Source organism: Bos taurus, chromosome 21, assembly GCF_002263795.3.
Source record: "Bos taurus isolate L1 Dominette 01449 registration number 42190680 breed Hereford chromosome 21, ARS-UCD2.0, whole genome shotgun sequence".
In the NCBI taxonomy this organism is placed as follows: domain Eukaryota; kingdom Metazoa; phylum Chordata; class Mammalia; order Artiodactyla; family Bovidae; genus Bos; species Bos taurus.
This window is the reverse complement of record NC_037348.1, coordinates 53174074-53197401: the sequence shown is the minus strand read 5'-3', so window position 1 is coordinate 53197401 and position 23328 is coordinate 53174074. Positions and strand designations below refer to the sequence as shown.

The 23328-nt window shown below is 38.4% G+C and overlaps 1 pseudogene; it reads right to left on the bottom strand.

The window, feature by feature from the left end:
• Nucleotides 1-18427: 18427 nt before the first annotated feature.
• Nucleotides 18428-22004, bottom strand: LOC787145 (growth hormone-regulated TBC protein 1-like; annotated as a pseudogene).
• Nucleotides 22005-23328: the final 1324 nt, after the last annotated feature.

Here is a 23328-nt window from a genome sequence, read left to right as displayed (position 1 = left end):
ACTTCAGTCGTGTCCGACTCTGTGAGACCCCATAGACGGCAGCACATCAGGCTCCCCCGTCCCTGGGATTCTCCAGGCAAGAATACTGGAGTGGGTTGCCATTTCTTTTCCAATGCATGAAAGTGAAAAGTGAAAGTGAAGTCGCTCAGTCATGTCCGACTCCTAGCGACCCCATGGACTGCAGCCCACCAGGCTCCTCCATCCATGGGATTTTCCAGGCAAGTGTACTGGAGTGGGGTGCCATTGCCTTCTCACCAATCTGGAAGCTCTCCAAATCCTATAATTTGGGGATTTTTATAGAGGCTTCATCACATAGGCATGATTTATCATTAACCTTTTGCTAGTTTCTCTCCCCTCTCTAGAGAACTGGGGGTGGAGCTGAAAATTCTGACTCTAATCACAGTTTAGGTTTCGCTGGTGGCTCAACGGTAAAGAATCTGCCTGCAATGCAGGAGATGCAGGAGACACAGGTTCGATCCCTGGGTCTGTAAGATGCCCTGGAGGAGGGCATGGCAACCCACTCCGGCATTCTTAGAGAATCCAATGGACAGAGGAGCCTGGCGAGCTACAGCCTATGGAGCTGCAAAGAGTCGAACATGACTGAGAACGCACGCAAACAGGATTTGCCCTTTCTGGTGACCAGCCCACATCCAGGAACCCGCCCTCATGAAAACAAAAGACACAGCTATCATCCAGGAAATTCCAAAAGATATAGAAGCTCAGTGTAAGTAACTTGGGATCAAAAATCAAATATTAGAACAAAACATGCTCCTAGTGCTTCACTTAGGAAATTACAAGTTTAAAGAGCTCCGTTACAGGAATCAGGTGCAGAGACCAACGAATATATTTTCTATTACTTTACAACATCTAACATCAATTTTACCTGAAAGTAAAAACCATTATGAAAAAAGTGAAAGCCTTTTAGAGATGTGATCATCTATAAATACTCCATTTTAATATTAGCTTAACCTCAGATAGAAGGGAAGAGGAAGAAAAAATAATCATGTGGTACAACAGAAAAAAGAATAAAACAGTTCTAAATAAAGGTAATGATGTTATGTGAATGTCACTTTCTCTGTAATGTGATGTTCTCATTTATTGCTGTTTGTGTTTCCTACTTCACGTGGTTTGAGAGAATCAAAAGAGATAATACATTTTAGGTTTAGAAACACTTTTGCTATTTTTGAATTTATCATTTTTCTTTCCCCCTGTACTGTACTGCTACTGCTGCTGCTAAGTCACTTCAGTTGTGTCCGACTCTGTGCAACCCCATAGACGGCAGCCCACCAGGCTCCCCCGTCCTTGGGATTCTCCAGGCAAGAACACCTGGAGTGGGTTGCCATTTCCTTCTCCTATACTGGCAAAATTCATGAAATCATTCAAAGTAGAAAAATACACTGAAAATATGGCATCTTGTTGTCATTCTTCATATCCTATTGCCATCTATAATGACTAAGTGCTGGAGCATATGGGATAATGCTTCTACCAAAAAAAAAAAAAATCAATAGTAAAATTCTCCCTTTTGGAATTGAGAGGACTCTAAGGATAAATGGGACATAAGACCTTATCAATTAATTTTATTTTGTTAGAATGATGTATGTTGAATGAAATGTCACTGTGTAAGAAATGACCATTCTATAAGCAGTACAATTTCCTTCACCTTTTATTTTTTAGAAAATAATTGAAGTCACTTTTCTCTGTGACCAATCCTTCTTTCAGAGTGAGGATTAAAATGTTATTCCATTGTTCACCTTCATGAAAGCAGTTGTCATGCACATTTATGCCAGAAAGGAAATGGGATATTTCAATACCATGGAGAGTTTCATACTCTGAAGATAGCCATCAACCTATATTATGTAAGCAAATCTACTTTCCTTTAAAAATCTATTGGAAATGACGGTATATCCTTTATTTTACCACTATATTGGCATTATAATTGTATTTGCCTTACTTTATGAGATGAATTCTATATCAACATATTTCCAAATTACACAAGAGGTAACATAATACTTGAAGAAAATTCAAATTAATAAATCAGTCATTATAATGCATAAAGCTAAGTACAAGTTAATGTATAAAATATGTTTTATATTTGCTATTTGAAAAATGTTTACTAAGTCAAATCACTCTACAAAATATAAAGACATGTAGTCTTGAATCAGGCTAACCAGAACTTTTTACATCATGCACAAGTCAAAAGGCATTTGAGAAAACAGCTAAGATTATTCTTCAGTTTTTATTTTAAATTTTACTTAAACACATGAAAAATATTAATTGTACTCACACGATGCTAGACATTTTATCTCCATTTAGTCATAACATCCTTGTAATGTAGACATCAATCCATTAAGTGTGTAAAAGTGTGTCTGTGTGTCTATCTTGCTCAAAGTCAATACCTAGCTAGTATTTAAATCCAAATATGATCTGATATGCCAGTAACTTTCATTTGAAAACTATTTATGGAATTGATACTATAGAGTTTAGCAGACACGTGAAAACAACATGTGAGACCTATGAGATAATAAGCATGCTGATCTATGCATAAAGATCTCAGAAGAAAGAGTAAGGGGGATCAAAAAGGGATTTAAAGAAATCATGGCTGAAAAATTCTGAAACCTAAAGAGAGAAACAGATATCCAGGCACAGGAAAAAATGAGGGTGCCAAACAAATTAAACCAAACAGACCTACACCAACGTATATTTTGCCGTAATTAAAACGGCAAAAGTGAAAGAGAAAATTCTAAAACACAGCAGAGAAAACAAGAGTTAATTACAAAGAAACATCAAAAGGCTATCGGCTGATTTCTGTGCAGAACACTGCAATTCAGGAAGAATTCAAAAGATATATTCAGAATCCTAAAAGGGAAAAACCTTCAAGTAGGATAGTCTAGCTAGTAAGATTATCATAAGATAAGGAGAGAGAAAAAATTTATTAGACAAGCAAAAACTAAAATAATATAGCAATATTAAACTATTCTAAAGAAGTACATTAAAAAGTATTTTTAAACAGAAAATAAGCAAGGATCAAAGTTGTTGTACAGTCACTAAGTTATGTCTGATGCCTCTTGAGAAATTTGTATACAGGTCAGGAAGCAACAGTTAGAACTGTACATGGAACAACAGACTGGTTCCAAATAGGAAAAGGAGCTCGTCAAGGCTGTATATTGTCACCCTGTTTATTTAACTTATATGCAGAGTACATCATGAGAAACGCTGGACTGGAAGAAACACAAGCTGGAATCAAGATTGCAGGGAGAAATATCAATAACCTCAGATAAGCAGATGACACCACCCTTATGGCAGAAAGTGAAGAGGAACTAAAAAACCTCTTGATGAAAGTGAAAGAGGAGAATGAAAAAGTTGGCTTAAAGCTCAACATTCAGGAAATGAAGATAATGGCATCCGGTCCCACCACTTCATGGGAAATAGATGGGGAAACAGTGGAAACAGTGTCAGACTTTATTTTTCTGGGCTCCAAAATCACTACAGATGGTGACTGCAGCCATGAAATTAAAAGACACTTACTCCTCAGAAGGAAAGTTATGACCAACCTAGACAGCATACTGAAAAGCAGAGAGACATTACTTTGCCAACAAAGGTCCGGCTAGTCAAGGCTATGGTTTTTCCTGTGGTCATGTATGGATGTGAGAGTTGGACTGTGAAGAAGGCTGAGTGCCAAAGAATTGATGCTTTTGAACTGTGGTGTTGGAGAAGACTCTTGAGAGTCCCTTGGACTGCAAGCAGATCCAACCAGTCCATTGTGAAGGAGACCAGCCCTGGGATTTCTTTGGAAGGAATGATACTAAAGCTGAAACTCCAGTACTTTGGCCACCTCATGCGAAGAGTTGACTCATTGGAAAAGACTCTGATGCTGGGAGGGATTGGGGGCAGGAGGAGAAGGGGAGGACAGAGGATGAGATGGTTGGATGGCATCACTGACTCGATGGACGTGAGTCTCAGTGAACTCCAGGAGTTGGTGATGGACAGGGAGGCCTGGCGTGCTGCGATTCATGGGGTCGCAAAGAATCAGACGTGACTGAGCGACTGATCTGATCTGATCTGATGCTTTACAACCCTGTGGACTACAGCACACTAGGCTTCCCTGTCCTTCACTATCTCCAGGAGTTTGCTCAAACTCATGTCCATTGAATTGGTGATGCCATTCTCTCTCAAGAGCCTTCTCCAGCACCACAGTTAAAAAGTATTAATTGTTAGGTGCTCAGCCGTCTTCATTGTCCAACTCTTATACCCATATAAAACTACTGAAAAAACCATAACACTGAGTAGATGAAACTTTGTCAGCAAAGTGATGTCTCTGCTTTTTAAGATACTATCTAGGTTTGTCATAGCTTTTCTTCCAAGGATAACTTTTTTTAATTTATTCATTTTTAATTGAAGGATAATTGCATAACAGTATTTTGTTGATTCATGTTGATTAACATGAATCAGTCCTAAGTATCGAAACATCTTTTAATTTCATGACTGCAATCACAATCCACAGTGATTTTGGAGCCCAAGAAAATTAAATCTATCACTGTTCCCATTTTTTCCCCCATCTATTTGCCATCAAGTTATGGGATTGGATACTTCAATCTTAGTTTTTTGAATGTTGAGTTTTAAGCCAGTTTTTTTTTTTTCTTCTCTCCCCTTTCACCTTTATCAAGAGGCTCTTTGGTTCCTCTTCACCAAAAAAAAATGTCTTTTTTATCACAGGGGACTGGAATACAAAAGTAGGAAGGCAAGAGATACTGGTAGTAATAGGCAGGTTTGGCCTTGGAGAACAAAATGAAGCAGGGCAAAAGCTAAAAGAGTTTTTCCAAGAGAACACACTGCTCTGGTCAAACCAAACATTCTTTCCCAATAACACAAGGACCTAGAAGAAAGGAAAAATCACAATAGAAAAAACAAATATATAAAAATATTGTAGATCACTTAAATAAGCCAGTGTTGCTGTTCAGTTCTAAGTCATGCAGAGCTCTGAGACTGTGGACTTAGCATGCTGTTCAGTTCTAAGTCATGCAGAGCTCTGAGACTGTGGACTTAGCATGCCAGATTCTTCTGTCCTCTGCTATCACCTGAAGTTTGTTCAAATTCATGTCCATTGAGTTGGTAATGCTATCTAATGATCTAATTCTTTGCTGCCCTCTTCTCCTTTTGCTTCAATCCTTCCCAGCATCCAGGTCTTTTCTGGTGAGTTGGCTCTTTGCGTTTAAAATTTGTAGCCAAGTCTTGGAGCTTCAGCTTCAGCATCAGTCCTTCCAACGAATATTCAGAGTTGATTTCCTTTAGGATGGACTGGTTTGATTCCTTGCTGTCCAGTGGACTCTCACGAGTCTTCACCAGCACAATTTGAAAGCAGCAATTCGTTGGTGCTTAGTCTTCTTTATGGTCCAACTCTCATATGGAAAAAATGGAAAATCATAGCCTTGACTATGGGAGCCTTTCCCAAGGCTATGGGAAAATTACAGCCTTGACTCCAAGGACCTTTGTTGACAATAAGATGTCTCTGCTTTTTAAAGTGCTGTCTAGGTTTGCCATCACTTTTCTTTCAAGGAGAAAGTAGCTTTTAATTTCATGGTTGCAGTGACCATCCATAGGGATTTTGTAGCCAAAGAAAATAAAGTCTGTTGTTGTTTCCACTTTTTCCCCTTCTATTTGTCATGCAGTGATTGGATTGGATGCCACGATCTTAGTTTTTTCAATGCTGAGTTTCATGTCAACTTTTTCACTTTTCTCTTTCACCTTATCAAGAGGCTCTTTAGTTCCTCTTTGCTTTCTGCCATAAAACTAATATCATCTCCATATCTGAGGTTGCTGATATTTCTCCCAACAATTTTGATTCCCGCTTGTGATTCATCTATCCTGGTATTTCTCATGAAGCACTCTGCATATAAGTTAAATAAACAGGGTGATTAAACATGGCCTTGTAGTACTCCTTTCCTGATTTTGCATAAGTCCACTCTTCCATGTCCAGTCTAACTGTCATTTCTTGACCCATATATAGGTTTCTCAGGAGGCAATTAAGGTAGTCTGGTATTCCTGTCTTCCTGTCTCTTTAATAATTTTCCACAGCCTTTTCTTTTCTTTCTTTTCTTTTTGTTGTGATCTATACAGTCAAAGGCTTTAGAGTAGTCAATGAAGCAGATGTTTTTCTGGGACTTCCTTGCTTTCTCCATGATCCAACCAATTTTGACAATTTGATCTCTGGTTCCACTGCCTTTTCTAACCCCAGCTTGTGTGTCTGCATGTTCTCAGTTCACATACTGCCAAAGCCCAGTTTGAAGACTTTTGAGCATAATCTTGTTAGCATGTGAAATGAGTACAATTCTACAGTGGTTGGAATATTCTTTGGCATTGCCCTTTTGGGGATTGGAGTGAAATTGACCTTTTCAGTCCTGTGGCCACAGCTGAGTTTTCCAAATTTGCTGACATATTGAGAGCAGCACTTAAAGAGCACCATCTTTTAGGATTTAAAATAGCTCAGCTGGAATTCCATCAGCTCCACTAGTTTTGTTCACAGTAATGCTTCCTAAGACCCACTTGACTTCACACCTCAGTATGTCTGGCTCTAAGTGAGTGACACCATTGTGGTGGTTTTGGTCACTGCCTCCCGTACAATGTTAAGAACCTATATCCATAGTTCTTCAGGCTCTCTACCAGATTTAATCTCTTGAATCTATCCATTACCTCCACTGAATAATCATAAGGGATTTGATTTAGATCATACCCATATGGCCTAATGGTTTTCCCTACTCTCTTCAATTTAAGCTTGAATGTTCCGATAAGGAGCTCATGATCTGAGCCACAGTCAGTTCCAGGTCTTTTTTTTTGCTGACTGTATAAAGCTTCTCTGTTTTTGTCTGAAAAGAACACCATCAATCTGATTTTGGTGTTGGACCATCTGTTGATGTCCATTTTTAGAGCTGTTATTTTTGGATTATCACAAAAGGGTATATGCTATGATCAGCACGTTCTCATGAAAAATTCTGTTAGCCTTTGCTCTGTTTCATTTTGAACTTCAAGGCCAAACTTGTCTGTTATTCCAGCTATCTCTTAACTTCCTATTTTTGTATTCCAATGTCCTGTAATGAAAAGGACCTTTTTTCAGTATTAATTCTAGAGGTGTTGTATATCTTCATAAAACCCATCAAATTCAGCTTCTTCAGCATCAGTATTTGGGGCATAGTCTTGGATTACTGTGACACTGAATGATTTGCCTTGGAAATGAACCCAAATCATTCTGTTGTTTTTGAGATCGCACCCAAGTACTACATTTGGGATCTTTTATTGACTATAAGGGCTACTCCATTTCTTCTAAGGGATTCTTCCCCACAGTAGTAGGTATAATGGTCATCTGAATTAAATTCTCCCATTTACATCCATTTTAGTTCAATGATTCCTGAGATGTCAATGTTCACTCTTGCCATCTCCTGTTCAACCATGTCCAATTTAACTTATTTCATGGACCTAATATTCCATGTTCCATTGCCGTACTGTTCTTTATAGCATCAGACTTTACTTTCACCACCAGACACATTCACAGTTGAGCATCATTTTCACTTTGGCCCAGCCACTTTATTCTTTCTAGTGCTATTTGTAATTGCCCTCTGCTTTTCCCAGTAGTATATAGGGCACCTTCCATTCTGGGGGGCTCATCTTCATGTGTCATATCTTTTTGCCCTCTCACACTGTCCATGGTGCTTTCCAGGAAAGCACACTGGAGTATGTTGCCGTTTCCTACTCCAGTGGACCATGTTTTGCCAGAACTCTTCAGTATGACCCATCCATCTTGGGTGGCCCTGCACAGTATAGATCATAGCTTCATTGAGTTACATAAGCCCCTTCATCATGACAAAGTTGTGATCCATGAAGCAAAAAATAAGCTAGTACAAAGAATTAAAAAAATAAAAAATTGTGAAAGTAATTATAAATGAAATGAAAATATAAAATAGGACATCAGATCGTAAAATGGGGGGGGGGATAAGAAAATGATTTTTTGAATGTGTTTCAGCTCAAATGAATACCAGTCTAAAGTAAGAAGATATAGTAATGTGCTAACATAATTGAACACCAGGGTAATCAAAAATCAAAAAACATACAAATAGATTCACAAAAACCCAAAAGAAGAGAACTCAAGTATAACAGAAAACCGTCAAGCCAAAAAAGGAAAAAGAAAACAAGAGGAATAAAGAAGAAATACAAAATGAACTGGGAAATTAGGTTTAAAATAGCAATAAATACACAGGTATCAATCATTACCTTAAATATCAATAGACTAAATGTGCTCATCAAAAGATACAAAGTTGCAGACTGGATAATAAAACAACACCCTTCAACATGACCCACTTTAGGGTGAAGGACACACATAGATTGAAAGTAAAGGGATGGAAAAGGATATTTCATGCAAATGGAAATGCCAAGAAAAGGGGGGAGGCACTATTCATATCAGACAAAATAGACTATAAAACAAAGACATAAAAAAGACAAACATGGACACTGTATAATTATAAAAGTGTTAGTTGCTCAGTCGTGTCCAACTCTTTGAGACCCCATGGACTCCAGCCCGCCAGGCTCCTCTGTCCATGGAATTCTCCAGGCAAGAATTCTGGAGTGGGTTGCCATTTCCTTCTCCAGTGACCTTCCTGACCCCAGGGATCAAGCTTGGGTCTCCTGCATTGCAGGCAGATTCTTTACCATCTGAGCCATTTATAATCATTCAGAATGATAAAAGAATTTTTATTTCATTTCATTTTTTATATATTATATATAATCTACTATATGTACATATTATGTCATTTATTATAATGATAAAATTATTTGATTTATTACCATTTGTAATGATAAAAGGATCTATTCAAAACTCCCTGAAGACAAAATTCAGGCTTCACTGGGGAATCCTAGCAAACATACAACGGAGAAATTACATGGAACCTTCTCAAACTCTTCCAAAACATGAAAGAAAACACTCTCAAAGTCATTCTATAAAGCCACCATCACTCTGATACCAAAACCAAACAAAGCCATTACCAAAAAATAAAACTCAGAAATAGAACAAATAATCATAAAGTTTATATGGAACCACAAAAAAGCAGAATTGCCAAAACAATATTGAGAGAAGAGAACAAAGCTAGAGGTATGACTCTCCCAGAATTCAGACAATACAGAGCTACAGTAACCAAAACAGTACACTATTGGCACAAAAACAGACATGAATAGAATAGCAAGCCCAGAAACAAATCCACACACCTGTGGCCAACTAATCTTCAACAGAGCAGACAAGAATATACAATGGAGAAAAGATTGTCTCTTCAGCAGTGGTGTTGGGAAAGTTAAACAGCTGCATGTAGTAGTAACTCAATGAAATTCAAATTCAATTTCAAATTCAAATTCAAATACACCCTCATACACCCTTACACCAAACAGAGAAATAAACTCAAAATGGTTTAAAGACATATATTTCTGACATAAATTGTAACAATGTTGTCTTATGTCAGACTCCCAAGGCAAAATAAATAAATACAAAAACAAGGCTCTCACACAGCAAAGGAAACCATAAACAACAATAAAGACAACTTATGTACTGGGAGAAAATACTTGCAAATGATGTGACTGAGTGTGGCTTAATTTCCAAAATACTGCAAACAGCTCATATAACTCAATTACAAAAAAACAACCTAATTTAAAAACAAAAAATGGGCAGAAGACATAAATTGACATTTCTTTAAAGAAGACATGTGGATTGTCAACAGGCACATGAAAAGATGTTCAACACTGCTAATTATTAAGAAATGCAAATCAAACCTACAATGAAGTAGCACTTCACATCAGTCAGAATGATCATCATCAAAAGGTCTACAAATAATAAATGTTAGAGAGGATATGGAAAAAAAGGGAACCTCCTACATTGTCAGTGGGATTATAGAGTGGTGCAGCAACTATGGAGAACATATTGGAGGTTCCTTGGAAATTAAAAACAGGGTTATCATATGATCCATCAATCCCACCCCTGGTTAAATATCCAGAATAGATGAAAACGCTAATCAAAAAGACACATGGACTTCAGTGCTGAACACTGAAGTGGCACTATTTACTATAGCCAAGACATGGAAGCAACCTAGGTGTCCATCTACATATGGATAGATAAAGATGTGGTATACATACTCCATAGTTGTTCAATCACCCATCAATCGCCCAGTCATGTCTGACTCTTTGCAACCCCATGGACTGCAGTACACCAGGCCTCTCTCTCCTTCACCACCTCCTGAAGTTTGCCCAAGTTCATGTCCATTGCATCAGTGATGCCATCTAGACATCTCATCCTCTGTTGCCCTCTTCTCCTTCTGCCCTCAATCTTTCCCAGCATCAGAGACTTTTCCAATGAATCAGCTGTTCGCATCAGATGACCAAAATGCGGGAGTTTCAACTTCAGCATCAGTCCTTCCAACAAGTATTCAGGGTTGATTTCCCTTAAATTAAACGGTTTGATCTCCTTGCTGTCCAAGGGACTCTCAGGAGTCTTATCCAGCACCAGAGTTCGAAGGCATCAATTCTTTGGTGCTCTGCCTTCTTTATGGTCCAGCTCTCAGAACCACATATGACCACTGGGAAGGCCACAGCCTTGACAATATGGACCACTGTCAGCAGAGTAATGTCTCTGCTTTTCAGCACACTGTCTTAAGTTTGTCATAGCTTTCCTGCCAAGAAGCAAACACCTTCTGATTTCATGGCTGCAGTCATCATCTACAGTGATTTTAGAGCCCCAGAAGAGGAAATTTTCTCCATTTGTAATGGAAACTACTCAGCCATTAAAAATAATGAAATTTGCTAAACTTCACATATGGAGTATCTCAAAAGACCAGTGCAAAATCAAGTAGTAAATGATGCAAATTCCCACAAAATACATTTGAAAATTTAACTATTCAAATTTACTTTAAAATTTTCATCTGAGAATTTCCCACAATTAATTTGCATGATTAACTTTCTTTTTTCAATTAGGATCATCAAAATACTAATTTTATATTTTTGTTTCAGTAAGAATAGTGTTGCTAGGTAAAATACAGAACTTGTTGTAAATTCAATTTAAGATAAAAAGATTTTTTTAAGTGTATGTTCCATGCAATATTTAAGACATGCTTAGAGTAGAAAAGTATTCATTGCCTACATGAATTTCAAATTTATCTGAGCCTCTTCTATTTCTGTTTGCTAAATTTATAAATCAGAGGGGCTGAAACTGAGACAATTTAATATTTACTCAAACATTTTAAAGTTAATTTGAAAATATATGCAATTGAATATCTATTTTTTTCTGTCTTTAGTATCCATCCTAGCAAAGTCTATTAACTACTTAAAACTCTTCATCAGACTTTGGGGTGCTGTTAAAACATTGCACTTAACATGTCAGAAAATTTGGAAAATTTAGCATTGGCCACAGGACTGGAAAAGTATCAATAACCTCAGATATGCAGATGACACCACCCTTATGGCAGAAAGAGAAGAACTAAAAAGCCTCTTGATGAAGGTGAAAGAGGAGAGTGAAAAAGTTGGCTTAAAACTCAACATTCAGAAAACGAAGATCATGGCATCTGGTCCCATCACTTCATGGGAAATAGATGGGGAAACACTGGAAACAGTGTCAGACTTTATTTTTCTGGGCTCCAAACTCACTGCAGATGGTGACTGCAGCCATGAAATTAAAAGACGCTTACTCCTTGGAAGAAAAACTATGACCAACCTAGATAGCATATTCAAAAGCAGAGACATACTTTGCCAACAAAGGTCTGGCTAGTCAAGGTTATGGTTTTTCCTGTGGTCATGTATGGATGTGAGAGTTGCACTGTGAAGAAAGCTGAGCACCGAAGAATTGATTCTTTGGAACTGTGGTGTTGGAGAAGACTCTTGAGAGTCCCTTGGACTGCAAGGAGATCCAACCAGTCCATCCTAAAGGAGATCAGCCCTGGGATTTCTTTGGAAGGAATGATGCTAAAGCTGAAACTCCAGTACTTTGGCCACCTCATGCGAAGAGTTGACTCATTGGAAAAGACTCTGATGCTGGGAGGGATTGAGGGCAGGAGGAGAAGGGGACAACAGAGGATGAGATGGCTGGATGGCATCACTGACTCGATGGACGTGAGTCTCAGTGAACTCCGGGAATTGGTGATGGACAAGGAGGCCTGGCATGCTGCGATTCATGGGGTCGCAAAGAGTTGGACATGACTGAAAGACTGAACTGAACTTAACAGGACTGGAAAAGGTCAGTTTTCATATTAATCTCCCAAAAGGGCAATGCCAAAGAATGTTCAAACCACCATACAACTGAGTTAATTTCACATGCTAGCAAGGTAATACTCAAAATCCTTCAAGCTAGGCTTCAGCAGTAGTTGAACCAAGAACTTCCAGATGTACAAGCTGGACTTAGAAAAGGCAGAAGAACCAGAGACCAAACTGAAACACCTTCTTCATCATAGAAAAAGCAAGGGAATTTCAGAAAAACATCAATTTCTGCTTCATTGACTACTCTGAAGCCTTTGACTATGTGAATCACAACAAACTGCAGAAATTTCTTAAAGAGATGGGAATACCAGACCACCTTGCCTGTTGCTTAAGTAACCTATATGAAGATCAAGAAGCAACAATTAGAACCAGACATGGAACAATGGATTGGTTCAAAATTGGGAAAGGAGTACAACAAGGCCGTATATTGTTATTCTGCTTATTTAACTTATATACAAGGCTGGATATGAAATACTGGGCTAGATAAATCACAAGCTGGAATCAAGATAGTCAGGAGAAATATCAACAACCTTGGATATGCAGATGATACCACTCTAATGGCAGAAAGTGAAGAGGAACTACAGAGCTTCTTAAGGAAACAGATGAAAAGTGGGCTTAAAACTCAGTATTCAAAAAAGTAAGATCATGGCATCTGGTCACATCACTTCAATGCAAATAGAAGAGGAAAAAGTTGAAACAGCTACAGACTTTATTTTCTTGGGTTCCAAAATCGCTGCAAATGGTAACTGCAGCCATGAAATTGAAAAATGCTTGCTGCTTGGAAGGAAAGCTATGACAAACCTAGACAGCATATTAAAAAGTGGAGACCATTTTGCCACCAAAAGTCCTTATAGTCAAAGCTCTGGTTTTTCCAGTAGTCATGTATGGATGTGGTAGCTGGACCATAAAGAAGGCTGAGCACCAAAGAATTGATGCTTTTGAATTGTGATGCTGGAGAGAACTCTTGAGAGTCCTTTGGACTGCAAGCAGATCATTTCAGTCAATCCTAAAAAAAATCAACCCTAATATTCATTGGAAGGACTTATAGTGAAGCTGAAGCTCCAATACTTTGGCCACCTGTTGTGAAGAGCCGACTCATTGAAAAGGACCCTGATTCTGGGAAAGATAGATGGCAGGAGAAGAAGGGGGCAACAGAGGATGAGATGGTTAGATAGCGTCGCTGTCTCAATGTACATGAGTTTGAGCAAACTCTGAGAGATAGTGAAGAACAGGGAAGCCTGGTGTGCTGCAATCCATGGGGTCACAAAGAGTCAAACATGACTTAGCAACTGAACAACAACATAAACTATTGGTAAATGGTGCTGAGGCAAATTTTATATCTATGGAAAATGCATTTACTCTTCATTCTATGAAAAAAAACAATATATTTTAAATGCTAAACCATGGAAAATCACATTTTAGTTAGAAAAACTTGTAGAAAATTTTACTTATTTATCTTTAAGTTGGAAAATATTGTTAACAAATCTGTATCAAAAGGAATTAAAGAGTTGACAATTTTGAGAGTATTAATATGAAAAGTATCATATTACTTTCATAGCACCAAAATAAGAATAATTGGCAAGCCATTAGTGGATATTGGTAAGAAAATAAATTATATTTATATGCAAAACATATAAGCATCTCCACCATTTCAACTGGTGAAAGCACAAACAAGCCAAAAAAATAATTATCAAAAGTCATGAAGAATTATTTTGCAGGAAAGAAATCACATGTGGACCATAAACCTCAAAAAGGATGCTTGACATTGTAAATAATTCTTAAAACACATTAAAATTCACCATTTTATTTCCAATAGCCTGATAAAAAGTAAAAAGGCTGGCAATGCCAAATCTTGGCAAAAATAATGCAGACTCTTCTCAAAAGATCATAAATTCATGCCACCATTTGTAATGGGTACTATGATCAAACTCTGAATCTATGCTTCAGATTCTTCTTTTTTTATGAACTATGATTGTTTTGGTTTAGGTTTAATAAAGTATGTACAGATATAAAGAATAAACTAGCATATAAACTAGTATCAATATAAAAGTCTGCATATGCATAAATCATACTGACTTCAGGATTGCAGTTTCCTTGGAGAATAAATGAGATTAAATGGGCTATAGGAAGTTCAATTATATCTGTATCTCTTTATATTTATAAAATTCTTAAATTTCTAAAAATTCTTTTAAGTCTGAAAATACATTTTTAGGTGCATATTATTTCTAATAATAGTTAACTTTTTCAGCATTTACTATTTAGCTAGTTCTATGTTAAACACTCTGCATCTACTGTATAGTTTATATATATATATATTTTGTTTCTGTTCAGTATTTAATAGGAACACATTTTAAAAAGCAAGTCATAAAAGATAATAAGAGGAAAGTGAGAATATTCTTTTTGGCATTTCTTTTTTAGCAAAAACTGCAAGACATTGACCTTTGTGACACTTTGATCAAACTGATTGGCAACATTTGTTGATAGAGAACAGACGGTGTGGCAGAGTGCCCAGCATGTTGCTGGATCCTGAGGTTATTAGTACAGCCAAGGAATCAACTGAGAACTGGTTAAGGCTTGTTAAACCTAGACAGTTGGAGAGTGTATGTTCTACAGTTTCACAGAGAAGATGCTGATTGATCTTTCAGAAAGTACAGTTCTCCAAACCAGACTACCTTAGGGAAATACCAACCTGAATTAGAAAGAGAAATACGGTTGTTTTTGTTAAAAATATAAGTTCTGTTGAATAATAATGATAAGTTCTGTTGAACGAGAAATAATTTTATTACTATTAGTATGGATGCAACATGCAATGGTTATGGCCACTAAGGTTTCTGCTAATGCGTCTTTAAGAAATAGATCAAAATACGTACATAGCAAAACAGATCTTTGTCAAATAAATTGCATTTGTCTGTTCAGTCACTCGGTGGTATCCAACTCTTTATGACCTCATGGTCTGTAGCCGCCAGGCTCCTCTGCCCATGAAATTTTCCAGACAAGAATACCAGAGTGGGTTGCCATTCCTTATTCAGGGAACCTTCCCAACCCAGGAATCATACCTGCATCTCTCGCTCCTTCTGCATTGGCAGGTGGATTCCTTACCACTACACCACCTGTTCCAGTATATCAGCATTTACAGTGTGCTTAATTTTAACACTAAATATCATTTTACCATCTTATTTTCATTATCAATTTCCTTACTATGACTTTTACAAAGTTTATTAACTAGAAAAGTAAAAATAACAAAATCTATTGAGTTCATCCAATGGATTAGAAGCTCTACTAGTATTCTATACATGTTAACGCTATCAACACAAATTTTAATGCTGCCCCCTCCACACTTCACAAATAAGAAAACAGGGACTAAGCTAGAAAATTACTGTTAAACAAAAGAAAAAGATGTCAATTCCGGAACCATCTTTATCAAATTCAATGATTTTTTTCACTACTTTTCAGTGACAGTCACTTTTCATTGTATAGAAAAGCACGAGCTAATGGAGGTAAAATCCAAGACATTTGATTCTGATGTGTACTGTTTGTGTACAACCTCCTGTATCTCACATATGCTGCACAACATCACTTTCTTGAAGAATCCCACATCAAAAGGTGCTTTGTAGTTTTGCCAAATAATGTCTGATATGGTTTTACCATTTGTTTGCCAAACAAGCATGAGAGGAATACATGACTTGTACAATTACTACAATTTTGTGAAGAAATTCAGAAGTATGTTCAGCTTGTTCAAGGTCACAGAGCTAGTATATGTTTAGGATTTGAACCCAAAACTTTTGATTTCCAGAGCAAGTAAATTTCCACAACACTCAGGTGATTTTCTAACATCAAAGACACATAACATGCTTTGAATCTGATGAAAACATTGATGTCTTACTATTAGCTTGATAATCTTATACCTGTATTAAACCTGTATCTTCTCTTTCTACCTCTTAGACATCAAAAAGCTATTTCTTTATGTATATTCTTACTTATTATTTTGAAAAGTTTTAATTTTTAACTTATCTAAAAGAGTTGTGACTCAGATAAACAGTGCACAGCCTTTGTTAAAACCTGATGCAAACTTGACAGAAAATTTAGTCTCAACATTGTCTTTCCAAAGAAATACAATACGGAAAGGCATACTATGATTAGGATGAAATTTAGAAGACTGTGGAGATTCATCAGCAATCAATCATCTTACATGCAACGTAGTCGAAACTGTTAAACTGTTGAGCATTAGTCTCCTTTTTATTTCTACCTACTGCCCACCATAGCCTCCTTACCTCTTCTTTAGCAAGCAGAATTGATGAGATTCCACTGGGAACAGAGCTTTGATCCACAGACAGAAATCTTTTTTTTTTTCCTCAAGCAACAATGTTTTGAAGGAAAAAAAAAAATAGAAAGAAAAGAGTTTCAATAAAGGCACACTTCATTTTACAGAGATATTCTCTTCATAGTCATTAAGAACATAACTTTGCATCCACTGCACTAAGATGTTTAATTGTAAAAACTGTCCCATAGTCAGAGTGCATTTTTAATACTAAGCATTTTTAAGTGTGTAACATTGTCAATTAACAGATAAATGGAAATATAGCACTCATGCTATCATACTTGACTTGAAGTTTAATTTTTCTTAGTTTCCTACCATTATTTTATTCAACTGACCTGCTTCTTGAGAAATCTGTATGCAAGTCAGGAAGCAACAATTAGAACCGGACGTGGAACAACAGACTGGTTCCAAATAGGAAAAGGAGTACGTCAAGGCTGTATATTGTCACCCTGCTTATTTAACTTCTATGCAGAGTACATCATGAGAAACACTGGGCTGGAACAAGCACAAGATAGAATCAAGATTGCAGGGAGAAATATCAATAACCTCAGATATGCAGATGACACCACCCTTATGGCAGAAAGTGAAGAGGAACTCAAAAGCCTCTTGATGAAAGTGAAAGAGGAGAGTGAAAAAGTTGGCTTAAAGCTCAACATTCAGAAAACGAAGATCATGGCATCCTGTACCATCACTTTATGGGAAATGGATGGGGAAATAGTGGAAACAGTGTCAGACTTTATTTTTGGGGGCTCCAAAATCACTGCAGATGGTGACTGCAGCCATGAAATTAAAAGACGCTTACTCCTTGAAAGGAAAGTTGCGACCAACCTAGACAGCATATTCAAAAGCAGAGACATTACTTTGCCAACAAAGGTTCGTCTAGTCAAGGCTATGGTTTTTCCTGTGGTCATGTATGGATGTGAGAGTTGGACTGTGAAGAAGGCTGAGCACCGAAGAATTGATGCTTTTAAACTGTGGTGTTGGAGAAGACTCTTGAGAGGCCCTTGGACTGCAAGGAGATCCAACCAGTCCATTCTGAAGGAGATCAGCCCTGGGATTTCTTTGGAAGGAATGATACTAAAGCTGAAACTCCAGTACTTTGGCCACCTCATGTGAAAAGTTGACTCATTGGAAAAGACCCTGATGCTGGGAGGGATTGGGGGCAGGAGGAGAAGGGGACAACAGAGGATGAGATGGCTGGATGGCATCACTGACTCTATGGACTTGAGTCTGAGTGAACTCCGGGAGTTGGTGATGGACAGGGAGGCCTGGTGTGCTGCGACTCATAGGGTTGCAAAGAGTCGGACACAACAAAGCCACTGAACTGCTGAACTGCGACCAATATATTTAATTGCGAAGTTAATACTTAGGTGTGAAGTTTCATTGACACTAACATTGAAATTTTGTGAGTTTTAAGAATACTACTTACTGTAGAATGATCTTTTATCCTATCTTTTATTGAGATAGGGTGAAACATAAATTCATATTTATATTTATATATTTTATAAACATTTATTTTGAAATTCACCATAGAAAAAAGAGTTGTAGACCATAACTGTCCTGAATTAAAGAAATTATATTTAAATACTACAAAAAAGGTTTAAATATTACATATATACCAAGTTAGAAACACATCCAGACATCTGGTTGAGGAGAAAGCAGATATGGAATGGATACAAAAAGTTATAAATAGCAGGAGGTATAAATACCTTATGAACAATTACAGAAATGAGGACAGTAGGAAATATTCATTATATACATATTTGTGTTCATTAACCCATCTTTCCCTGTCCTCTATCTCTACCATTTTGTGTAAAAGGTACATATGCATTTTAGGACTTACCAGCAAGAAGCACATGTAGAATGTAGGGGGTAAAGAAGAGGTCAGTATAGCTCCAGCAGTGGTAGCCAGGCAAATGGGCTTTCGACTATGGAGGGTTTCAACTTCCCGTGAATTACACGTTTTTTTCCTTACATCTCAATTTTATATATTATTAATGTCTCAGATTAAAAAAAAATCTAGAAAGGTGACTTGCAGCTCACAATGAAGAGAAGAGGTATGTTCAGTTCAGTTCAGTGGCTCAGTCATATCCCACTCCTTGCGACCCCATGAATCGCAGCATGCCAGGCCTCCCTGTCCATCTCCAACTCCCAGAGTTCAGTCAAACTCATGTCCATCGAGTCGGTGATGCCATCCAGCCATCTCATCCTCTGTCATCCCCTTCTCCTCCTGCCCCCAATCCCTCCCAGCATCAGAGTCTTTTCCAATGAGTCAACTCTTCGCATGAGATGGCCAAAGTATTGGAGTTTCAGCCTCAGCATCATTTCTTCCAATGAACACCCAGGACTGATCTCCTTTAGGATAGACTGGTTGGATCTCCTTGCAGTCCAAGGGACTCTCAAGAGTCTTCTCCAACACCACAGTTCAAAAGCATCAATTCTTCGGCGCTCAGCTTTCTTCATAGTCCAATTCTCACATCCATACATGACCACTGGAAAAACCATAGCCTTCACTAGACGGACCTTTGTTGGCAAAGTAATGTCTCTGCTTTTTAATATGCTATCTAGTTTGGTCATAACTTTACAGAATGATAATTAAGTTGCTTTGCTCCTGGCTGGAGTGTAGCTGTGTTGGCCTTGGCAGCAGAAGGCATGTGGAAGCTCCCTTGCCCAGACAGCTGAGTCAGCCCTGTGTCAGCAGCCGGGTTAGCAGTGCCCAGTCATGCTGGCCCTGGACAGGCTCCCAGACTCCGAGAATACTGTCTGCATGAAGGTGTGGCACTGCGTCACGAAGCTCCCTCTGGTGATCTCCTTGAGATGTCGGGGACACTGTTAACTTTCAGGATCAATGCCTGATGTTGCTTGTTGAGGGTTAGGGCCTCCTGGAAGGTGACCTTGGAGCCCTGCTTGAACAGACTATCCCAGATGTGAAGCAACGTGGGCTGGAGGTTTACAAATAGGCAGACAAACCTGTGCAACACGACCGGAGTACACAGCACACTGTGCCTGTCCCTTCCTGGCCACCACCTCCAGCAGCTTGGTCTTCGCCAGCTCCAGAAGGACCTCCTGGCCTGTCCTGGGCTCAGCATCGAGGGGCCGCAGTACTCTGGAAGTATTCTGTCCACTGGGACATCCAATAGCCACAGAATCAGATATCCTGCTATGAAGTTCACTCCTTTGCAACAACCAACCCCGTGGCTGTGGTGCGGGCCGGTTAGCAGGGCGTGATACAGGGTCCTCTGCAGGAAGGGGCCCGCGCCCTTCTGGAACCTCACGCTGTCCCGGAAGGCACCGTTCATGTGTGTTCTGCGGGTCTCCTCCAGGCTGTCATTCCTCTCTCCTCTGAGAACACAGTGGTAGTGGCCAGGGTTCCGGTCCATCTGGGCCAAGGCTTCGTTCACCCCCACCCAGGCGCGGGCCTAGTGGGACGCCCTTCCGGACGTGGTGCTTCACTGTCGTAATCTTCTGGACACCACTGCTTCCCTTTAGAAGTTTGAACCAGGTTATGGCCCTTCTGGTATCACCGACCGGGCCGGGGGAAAAAAAAATTCTTCAAAAGCTGCATAAGTGAAGTCCTCAGGCCTTTCCAGCACAAGAACAGATGGATCCCTGGATGCGTTCCCACGCCGCCTGGGCGCCCCTGGTGCGCGCGCCTGGAGGTCCCCGGGCACTCCTGGAGGGGGCGGCGGGGGCCGGGTGGCCAAATCCACCGCCCGGGACTCGCAGCGCCTCACTTCCTTGCAGACTTTAGCAATTCGTGCCTTCTGAATGCCTGAATACTAGCAGGTGTGCCTCTTTTATTCCTCCAGCTCTTTCAACAGTTTTTTTAGGCCTATCATTTATGGTACGAACTCTTTCTGCCTGATGTGCCTAGCTTGCTTTCTGTTTTCCTGAAGAAAACTCTGTAATACTGGAGAGCCAATATATTTGAGGAAAGCTACCTTCCTGTTTTGCTCCTCTCCACGACTTCACTGGACCCTGAAGGACTGCGGAAACATTTCCGTGGCTTTGTAGAAGCTTTTAGCCTTGTTCCCCATTCTGTTTCTTGCTCAGGATTTAGCATTATTCTGTGAAGGAAAAAAAAAAAAAAAACAACTGACAATACATTTCAGGCACTTGAATTTTCCAGGTTTTTCAAAAGAACCACTGAAAGCTCAATTGATTTTTCTTTTTCTATCAAAGGCCCAGAATTCTCCACCCAGAATCAGCAGATATACTAAGGGGAAAATCTTTCTGGTGACTTTTTGCTCACCTAAGAATGGTTCTGCTTCTCTAGGTTTTGTTTGTTTGTTTGTTTTAATTTGCTTTGCATTCCTTCCATGGCTCTCAGATGTTTTTTAAAACTCTGTTTACATTTTTTAATGTAGCTACATCCCCCCGCCCACACACACACACAGGTACATTGGCTAACCCCCGAGCTGCCTTCCAATGTAGTGAACTTTCTATTACCATGAATGCTAAACTGCAAGCTTGGATAAACATGTAAGCCATTTTACAGGGAGGAATGGGATTATCATGTTGATAATGGAGAGTTAGTTACTCTACTCTAAACGTGGTGTGTATTTTCCAATCTGTAGCTTGGATGTGTAACTATATTTTTCAAGTAATTACTATATTTCTAAAAGTTATTAGCAGCATTGCATATCACGTGTATATTTTTTTGTGTTTGTATGCAATAGAGTTTAATTAATTTAATCTTGCCAGTGTTATTTTCTCTTGTTATAATTTACATAAATTTTTCGAGAAAATCAAAGATATGTGCATAGGATATTACGTTTGGGAATCAAGACAGCAAATATTGATTTGAGAAGGCAGTGGTCTTAAATTTGAACTTGCGTTGGAAGCACCTGGGGGATTGCTAAAACATGTATTGCTAAACCCACCCTAGAGTTTCTGATTCAGTATGACTGGAGTGGGGTCTTAGTCGTGGCACTTGCTAACAAGTTCTCACACTGATGCTGCTTCTGGGGAACACAGTTTGAGAATCTCTGGTGTAAAAACATAAAACAATTGCATGATTGTATTTCTTTTATGTTTTATGTAAACCTGAAATATGAAAAGTGCAAGTGAGGGCACAGTGGCCTCCATAGCTTACAGTTCTGTTCTATAATTTGCCCTTACAAATGGCCTGTCAAGTCAGTTATATGATCAACTCTTTAAATATTGATGAGACATTTTTACCCTCCCTGCCGTTCTCAGCTATACCAGCTTGGAACTGTAAGCAAATCATTTTGTCAGTTTTTGTGCAATGTGCATTACTTTCTCTTTCTCCCCCTCACTGTATCTTCTTCCAATAATTTCCTGTAAAACTTGCTGCTTACCTCTGACGGGAATAGCAGCAGCTCAGGTCATCCATCAAACCAGAGCTCTGTGTCAGCAGCTTCTCAAATGATATAAGGTGATTCTTGTATGACATAACCATCAGAATGCCACAAAGAAGAAGTCACAGTTGTCAACTTGGGTCATAAAGCACAGGAAATCTCAATGAGCCATCTAGTACCTGCCAAGACTAGTATTAAAGAGACAGGAGGATGGAAAGATAGCATGGCTACAAATGGCAGGTAAATACGTCTTTCAATATTATAACGCATACATTACAGCATCTATATTATAGCTACTGTTGTTACAACTATGTCACCCTTTTCCTGATCTCTAGAAATGGAATTTATATAAAGCATACTATTCTGAGATAATTCACATGTGGAAAATACATTTTAAAATTTTAACTACAAATTTAAACATCAAGGATTAAATTTAGATAAAGGTAATAAAGATGTTATTGTTTGGGGCTCACTGCCTAGGTACCTATATTCCTGCCTATAAAATAGCCTTTGTTTTGAATTTTCCACCTCAACTATATTTGATATATACAACTAGTCAAGTTTTATTTCATTGCAATTTGATAATTTAAAGGGAATAAGATATTTGTCTTGAATTTTCTTCCTTTACATTTACCTGTTACTATTTTGTTTTAATTTGGCATTATTTCCAAACTAGTTAAAGAAAGAAAAAAATATTTAGAGGTTTTTGTGTTTGATTCCATGGAGGTCGTGTTTGCCCATGCTTTGTAACATAAAGAACATGTTTTCAAAACCCAGTGGATTAGGTACTATGAAAGAAGAAAGAAACAGAAAGAGGAAAGGAAAAGGGGAGGAGAGAGGAAGGAGGAAAGAAGGAAAGGAGGGAAGAAAAGATGAAAGGAAGGAAGGAAAAGAATAGGAGAAACTCCCTTGACAAAAAATAATGCTAGGCAACACATTAATTATTAAAGTTGAAGAGAGTGAAACAGATATGAAATGCAATTTTAATATAAAAGTAGACACTGTCTGAGATTTCTCCATATTATCATAATGGGCAAGGAAAAGTGGGAGAGGAGGGGAGGGAAGCATGGGAGGAAAGGAGGAAGGGAGGAAGGGAAAGACAAGTAAGAAAAGAAAACTAGAAAAAAAAACTTCCTATGACAAAAAGCAGGATTGGGCACCATGTGAATTATTAAAGTTGAAGAGAGTGAAACACTTAGATTCAAAATGCAATTTTAATGTAAAAAGTAGACTCTTGGGATGTCTCTATATCATTATAATGATCAAATGTAGACTGAGCCTCTTTGTCTCTTAACCTTTCCATATTTCTAATTTCTTTGCTGTGTTTGCTATAAAAGCTGTACAATTATTTGAACAGGTTTCAAATATATTTTGTTAGTGGTTATTTTCTAATATTTTTTTATTGTGGTTTTAATCTCA